This window comes from Ambystoma mexicanum, chromosome 5q, assembly GCF_040938575.1.
Source record: "Ambystoma mexicanum isolate Mex_15411 chromosome 5q, UKY_AmexF1_1, whole genome shotgun sequence".
In the NCBI taxonomy this organism is placed as follows: domain Eukaryota; kingdom Metazoa; phylum Chordata; class Amphibia; order Caudata; family Ambystomatidae; genus Ambystoma; species Ambystoma mexicanum.
The window spans coordinates 71,880,644-71,888,363 of record NC_090933.1 but is presented as its reverse complement, the minus strand read 5'-3'; the positions used below and the strand labels follow the sequence as shown (position 1 = coordinate 71,888,363).

Here is a 7,720-nt window from a genome sequence, read left to right as displayed (position 1 = left end):
CCACAATCAATCCCAATGAACAGCAATCAAGAATCTCAACAGTCAAGTCGCTGGAGCCGTCAACCATTGACGTCTTCAATCTCTAATCAACAGACTCTGGCGCTTCTTCTTCTTCTTACTGATAGATTTTTATCCATCAACTGTGATTTTCGGATACCGAGGCATGAGCCTCATTACTCCATCTTCTCGGTTTGTGTATGTAGTCGTGGGTTAGTATTCTTCTTGGTCGGTGTGGTCTTGTCACAGTAGGACTGGTCCGGCGCGCTTGTTCTTCTTCTTGCTGATAGATTTTTATCCATCAGCGGTGATTTTTGGATACCGAGGCTTGAGCCTCATTACTCCATCTTCACGGGTTGAGTGTGTAGTCATGGGTTTGTATTCTTCTTGGTCTGTGTGGTCTTGTCACAGTAGGGCTGGTTTCACTGGGTCTTCGCAGTGATGTTCCGGCGGGATGGGAACCGGCATATAAAGACCAAGCTCTCCTCCAATTGGCTAGGCTCAGGATTGAAAAAGCCTGTGGTGCGCTGTGATTGGTCAGTGTTGGTGTGGCTATGAAACTCAGACACTGGACGGCAGCCTTTAATTGGCTGGCCAAACAAACCGGAAAGAAAAGAGCGATTGCCAAAGGTTGTGTTTGGCCTTTCGTGAAACGCTGTTGATAGATAAAATTGCACCCCCCTCCCAGCCCCCACTTGCTCCAATTCAATCTCCCAGTGCCCTCCCCCACCAGCCTTCAGAGGAGAGGCAAGCAAGTGCAGTGAATCAGCCTCTGAAGTCTGCCCTCGCTACACATTCCCTGTGTGCTGACATTTAATATCATCATTTGCCAGGCACCCTGCTGGCAGTCCCTCTGAACACCACGGTTAAAAAGTTAATGATGGGGCATGTGGTCTGGTGCGCAACACCCCCATCTGTGTGTGCAGATGCCCAAAGGATTCAAGTGATGTGGGCTTATAGGTGGGTGCCACTGCCAACAGTCACGCGTGGCGTCCGAGGCGAGGGCGGACTCTCGCAATGGGCCCTGTGTATTACACTTTGGCTTTCCAACATGCAGTTGTATCGCAGTACATGTCAGGCAGAGGCATGAGCTAGCTCGCATTCAGATACTGTGGATGGCTGCTAAAAGAGCCTTTTGTATTTTTAAGGTCCCAGCGAAAGCCTCTACTTCTTCTTAGGTGCAGCCTTGTTGGGATTTGCCGCTTTGGGTTTGACGGCCTTGGGTTTAACGTCCTTGGCCGGGCTCTTCTTTGCCGCTTTTGCCTTCACTGCTTTGGCTTTTTTGGGCTCTTGGCGACCTTGTTGGCTGGAGCAGCCTTGGACTTTTTTGGGCTCTTGGCGGCTGCCGGCTTCTTCACCTTCTTGGGACTCTTCTTGACTCCGGCGGCCACCTTTTTGGGTTACTTGGCAGCACCAGCAGGCTTCTTTGCTGCAGCGTCTTGCTATTCACTGCTGCTTTCTTGGCCGCCTTCTCCTTGCCCTGCGTCTGCTTCTTGTTGAGCTTAAAGGATCCAGAGGCCCTGGTGCCCTTGAGCTGGGCTCGGGGTCCTTTGTTCACCAGGCTTGAGGGAAATCTTGACTCTGCTGTTGTTCTTGTCCACATCATATCCCCTGGCACTCAGAGCCTTCTTGACGGCAGACAGGGAGACGCCCTTCCTCCCATTGGAGGCAGCGACGCACTTTAGGACGAGGTCGGACATGCTGGGCCCAGTGTGCTTTTTGGACTTGGCAGCGGCGGCTGCTCTCTTCTGCTTCTTCTTGGCAGCGGTGGGTACTACCGACGGAGCCACGACAGCGGGAGCAGTTTCAGCCATTGTTGGTGTGCTGGTGTGGACCGGAGGGCAGCCCTCTGTCCCTGCAGCCCCTTCGGCTGAGAGCCCCAAGGCAAAGGGCGGATCCTACATTGGGAGCTCCAAACTGTGTCAGCAGGGGAGGCCTTGGCCAGCCGTCAACCAGCACCGACCATCAAGGTAGGTGTGGCCTGGGTGGGGAGTAGAGCCATCACTGCACTCCGGAAGCCCTGCCACTCTATCTACTCTCAGAACATAGAAGACCAGGCTACTAATACTAACCAGCTTCACAACTAGTGAGGATTGTGACTACTGCCCGAATCGCATATAGATAGAACTGTGAATATTAGGCTGTGCCACGCTGGGACAGAACTGTGAGTATTAGCCTGCATCGCACTCAGAGAGAATTGCTAATAGTGTGTTGAGTCACATCTAGAGAGTACCACTTTGAGACAGGACTGTGAAAATTAGCCTGCACAGCATTGGGATAGCACTCTGAATATTAGGCTGTATCACACTGGGATAGAACTGTGAATTTTAGCCTGTGTCACATTGGGATAGAAATGTGAATATTATGCTATGCCACACTGGCAATGAACTGTGAATATTAGCCTACCCCGCATTGGGATAGAACCTTGAATATTATGCTGTGCCACACTGGGATAGAACTGTGAGTATTAGCCTGCATCGCACTCAGAGAGAATTGTTAATATTGCCTTGAGTCACATCTAGAGAGTACCACTTTGAGATAGGATTGTGAATATTGGCCTGAGCCGCATTGGTATAGGACTGTGAATGTCAGGCTGTGCCACACTGGGATAGGACTGTGAATATTAGCCTGCCCCGTATTGATATATAACTGTGAATATTAGGCTGTGCCACAATGGGATAGAACTGTGAATGTTAGCCTGCCCCGCATTGGGATAGAACTGTGAATATTAGGATGTGCCACACTGGGAAAGAGCTGTGAATATTATCCTGGGTCGCACCCAGAGAGAATTGTTAATGCTGCCTTGATTCACATCTACAGAGTGCCACATTGAGCTAGAACTGTGAATGTTAGCCTGAGCCACATGGGATAGAACTGTGAGTATTAGCCTGCGCCACACTCGCAGGGAATTGTTAATATTGTCTTGAGTCACATCTAGAGAGTACAACTTTGAGATAGAACTGTGAATATTAGGCTGTGCCACAATGGTATAGAACTGTGAATGTTAGGCTGTGCCACACTGGGAATGGACTGTGACTATTGGGCTGTGCCACACTGGTATAACACTGTGAATATTGGGCTGCGCCAAACTAGGATAGATCTGTGAATATTATGCTGTGCCGCATTGGGATAGGACTGTGAATATCAGGCCGGGCCACACTGGGATAGAACTGTGAATATTGGTCAGCGGCGCATTCAGCTAGGGCTGTGAATATTAGGCTGCACCGCATTGGGATAGAACTGTGAATACTTAGCTGTAACACTCTGGGATAGAACTGTGAATATTAGCCTGCGTCACACTCAAAGAGAATTGTTAATATTGCCTTGAGTCCCAACTAGAGAGTACCACATTGAGATAGAACTGTAAATATTAGCCTGTGCTGCATTGGGGTAGAAATGTGAATATTAGGCTGTACCACACTGGGATAGGACTGTGCATATTATGCTGTCCCACACTGGGATAGAACTGTGAATATTAAACTGAGCCACATTGGGAGAGAACTGTGAGCATTAGCCTGCGCCGCACTCATAGGGCACTGTTAATATTGCCTTGAGTCACTTCTAGAGAGTACCACATTGAGATAGGACTGGGAATATTAGTCTGAGCCGCATTGGGATAGGATTGTGAATATTAGGCTGTGCCACACTGGGATAGAAAAGTGAATATTGGCCTGCCTCGCACTCAGAGAGAATTGTTAATATTGTCTTGAGTCACATCTAGAGAGTACAACATTGAGATAGAACTGTGAATATTAGGCTGTGCCACATTGGGATAGAACTGTGAATGTTAGGCTGTGCCACACTGGGATAGAACTGTTAATGTTAGGCTGTGCCACACTGGGTTAGGACTGTGAATATTAACCTGCCCCTCATTGGGATAGAACTGTGAACATTAGGCTGTGCCACACTGGGATAGAGCTGTGAATATTATCCTGGGTCGCACCCAGAGAGAATTGTTAAAGCTGCCTTGATTCACATCTACAGAGTGCCACATTGAGATAGAACTGTTCATGTTAACCTGAGCCACATTGGGATAGAACTGTGAGTATTAGCCTGCACAGCATTCGGATAGGACTGTGAATATCAGGCCGGGCCACACGGGGATAGGACTGTGAATATTGGCCTGCGCCGCATTCGGATAGAACTGTGAATATTAGGCTGCACCGCATTGGGGTAGGACTCTGAATATTAGCCTGTGTCACACTCAGAGAGAATTGTTAATATTGCCTTGAGTCACATATAGAGAGTACCACATTGAGATAGGACTGTGAATATTAGGCTGTGCCACATTGGAATGGAACTGTGAATGTTAGGCTGTGCCACTCTGGGATAGGACTGTGAATAATAGGCTGTGCCACACTGGGAATGGACTGGGAATATTGGGCTGTGCCACACTGGCATAGCAATGTGAATATTGGGCTGCGCCAAACTGGGATAGAGCTGTGAATATTAGGCTGTGACACACTGGGAAAGAACTTTAAATATTAGCCTGCGTCGCACTCAGAGAGAATTGTTAATAGTGTGTTGAGTCACATCTAGAGAGTACCACATTGAGATAGAACTGTGACTATTAGCCTGTGGCACATTCGGATAGGATCGTGAATATCAGGCCGGGCCACAGTGGGATAGAACTGCGAATATTAGCCTGTGTCACACTGGGATGGAACTGTGAATATTAGCCTGCATCACACTCAGAGAGCATTGTTATTATTGCATTGAGTCACATCTAGAGAGTACCACATTGAGATAGGACTGTGAATATTAGGCTGTCTCACACTGGGATAGAACTGTTCATTTTAGCCTGCGTCTCACTTAGAGAGAATTGTTATTATTGCCTTGAGTCACATCTACAGAGTGCCACATTGAGATAGAACTGTTCATGTTACCCTGAGCCACACTGGGATATAACTGTGAGTATTAGCCTGTGCAGCATTCGGATAGGACTGTGAATATCAGGCCGGGCCACATGGGGATAGGACTGTGAATATTGGCCTGCGACGCATTCGGATAGGACTGTGAATATTAGGCTGCACCGCATTGGGATAGGACTGTGAATATTAGGCTGTGCCACAGTGGGATAGAACTGTGAATATTAGCCAGTGTCTCACTTAGAGGGAATTGTTAATATTGTCTTCAGTCACATCTAGAGAGTACAACATTGAGATAGAACTGTGAATATTAGGCTGTGCCACATTGGGATAGAACTGTAAATGTTAGGCTGTGCCACACTGGGATAGAACTGTTAATGTTAGGCTGTGCCACACTGGGACAGGACTGTGAATATTAGGCTGTGCCACGATACAGTAGAACTGTGAATATTAACCTGCCCCTCTTTGGGATAGAACTGTGAATATTAGGCTGTGCCACACTGGGATAGAGCTGTGAATATTATCCTGAGTCGCACCCAGAGAGAATTGTTAATGTTGCCTTGATTCACATCTTCAGAGTGCCACATTGAGATAGAACTGTTCATGTTAACCTGAGCCACATTGGGATAGAATTGTATTAGCCTGCGCAGCATTCGGATAGGACTGTGAATATCAGGCCGGGCCACATGGGGATAGGACTGTGAATATTGGCCTGCGCCGCATTCGGATAGAACTGTGAATATTAGGCTGCACCGCATTGGGATAGGACTGTGAATATTAGGCTGTGCCACAGTGGGATAGAACTGTGAATATTAGCCTGTGTCACACTTAGAGGGAATTGTTAATATTGCCTTGAGTCACATCTAGAGATGACCACATTGAGATAGAACTGTGAATATTAGCCTGTGCTGCATTGGGATAGAAATGTGAATATTAGGCTGTACCACACTGGGATAGAACTGTGAATATTAGTCTGTGCCGCACTGGGATAGAACTGTGAATATTAGCCCGTGTCGCACTCAGAGAGAATTGTTATTATTGCATTGAGTCACATCTAGAGAGTACCACATTAAGACATGGACTGTGAATATTATGCTGTCCCACACTGGGATAGAACTGTGAATGTTAAACTGAGCCACATTGGGATAGAACTGTGAGTATTAGCCTGCACCGCACTCATAGAGCATTGTTAATATTGCCTTGAGTCACTTCTAGAGAGTACCACTTTGAGATAGGACTGTGAATATTAGGCTGCACCGCATTGGGATAGGACTGTGAATATTAGGCTGTGCCACATTGGGATGGAACTGTGAATGTTAGGCTGTGCCACACTGGGATAGGACTGTGAATAACAGGCTGTGCCACACGGGGAATGGACTGGGAATATGTGGCTGTGCCACACTGGGACAGCAATGTGAATATTGGGCTGCGCCAAACTGGGATAGAGCTGTGAATATTAGGCTGTGCCACACTGTGAAAGAACTTTAAATATTAGCCTGGATCGCACTCAGAGAGAATTGTTAATAGTGCGTTGAGTCACATCTAGAGAGTACCACATTGAGATAGAACTGTGACTATTAGCCTGCGGCACATTGGGATAGAACTGTGAATATTAGGCTGTACCACACTGGGATAGAACTGTGAATATTAGGCTGTGCCACACTGGGATAGAACTGTGAATATTAGCCTGTGTCACACTCAGAGAGAATTGTTATTATTGCATTGAGTCACATCTAGAGAGTACCACATTGAGATAGGACTGTGAATATTAGGCTGTTGCACACTGGGATAGAACTGTTAATTTTAGCCTGCGTCGCACTTAGAGAGAATTGTTATTATTGCCTTGAGTCACATCTACAGAGTGCCACATTGGGATAGAACTGTTCATGTTAACCTGAGCCACATTGGGATAGAACTGTGAGTATGAGCCTGCGCAGAATTCGGATAGGACTGTGAATATCAGGCCGGGCCACACGGGGATAGGACTGTGAATATTGGCCTGCGCCGCATTCGGATAGGACTGTGAATATTAGGCTGCACCGCATTGGGATAAAACTATGAATGTTTGGCTGTGCCACACTGGGATAGGACTGTGAATAATAGGCTGTGCCACACTGGGATAGCACTGTGAATATTGGGCTGCACCAAAGTGGGATAGAACTGTGAATATTAGGCTGTGCCACACTGGGAAAGAACTGTGAATATTAGCCTGTGTCACACTCAGAGAGAATTGTTAATAGTGTGTTGAGTCACATCTAGAGAGAACCACATTGAGATAGAACTGTGACAATTAGCCTGCGGCACATTGAGATAGGAGTGTGAATATTAGGCTGTACCACACTGGGATAGAACTGTGAATATTAGCCTGTGCCGCACTGGGATAGAACTGTGAATATTAGGCTGTACCACACTGGGATAGAACTGTGAATATTAGGCTGTGCCACATTGGGATAGAACTGTGAATATTAGCCTGTGTCACACTCAGAGAGAATTGTTATTATTGCATTGAGTCACATCTAGAGAGTACCACATTGAGATAGGACTGTGAATATTAGGCTGTCCCACACTGGGATAGAACTGTGAATATTAGCCTGTGCCGCACTGGGATAGAACTGTGAATATTAGGCTGTGCCACACTGGGATAGAACTGTGAATATTAGCCTGCGTCACACTCAGAGAGAATTGTTATTATTGCATTGAGTCACATCTAGAGAGTACCACATTGAGATAGGACTGTGAATATTAGGCTGTCCCACACTGGGATAGAACTGTTAATTTTAGCCTGCGTCGCACTTAGAGAGAATTGTTATTATTGCCTTAAGTCACATCTACAGAGTGCCACATTGAGATAGAAC

At 46.8% G+C, this 7,720-nt stretch overlaps 1 pseudogene; it reads right to left on the bottom strand.

Moving 5' to 3' along the window:
* Nucleotides 1–1,161: 1,161 nt before the first annotated feature.
* LOC138498215 (histone H1-like) lies at nt 1,162–1,811 on the bottom strand (annotated as a pseudogene).
* Nucleotides 1,812–7,720: the final 5,909 nt, after the last annotated feature.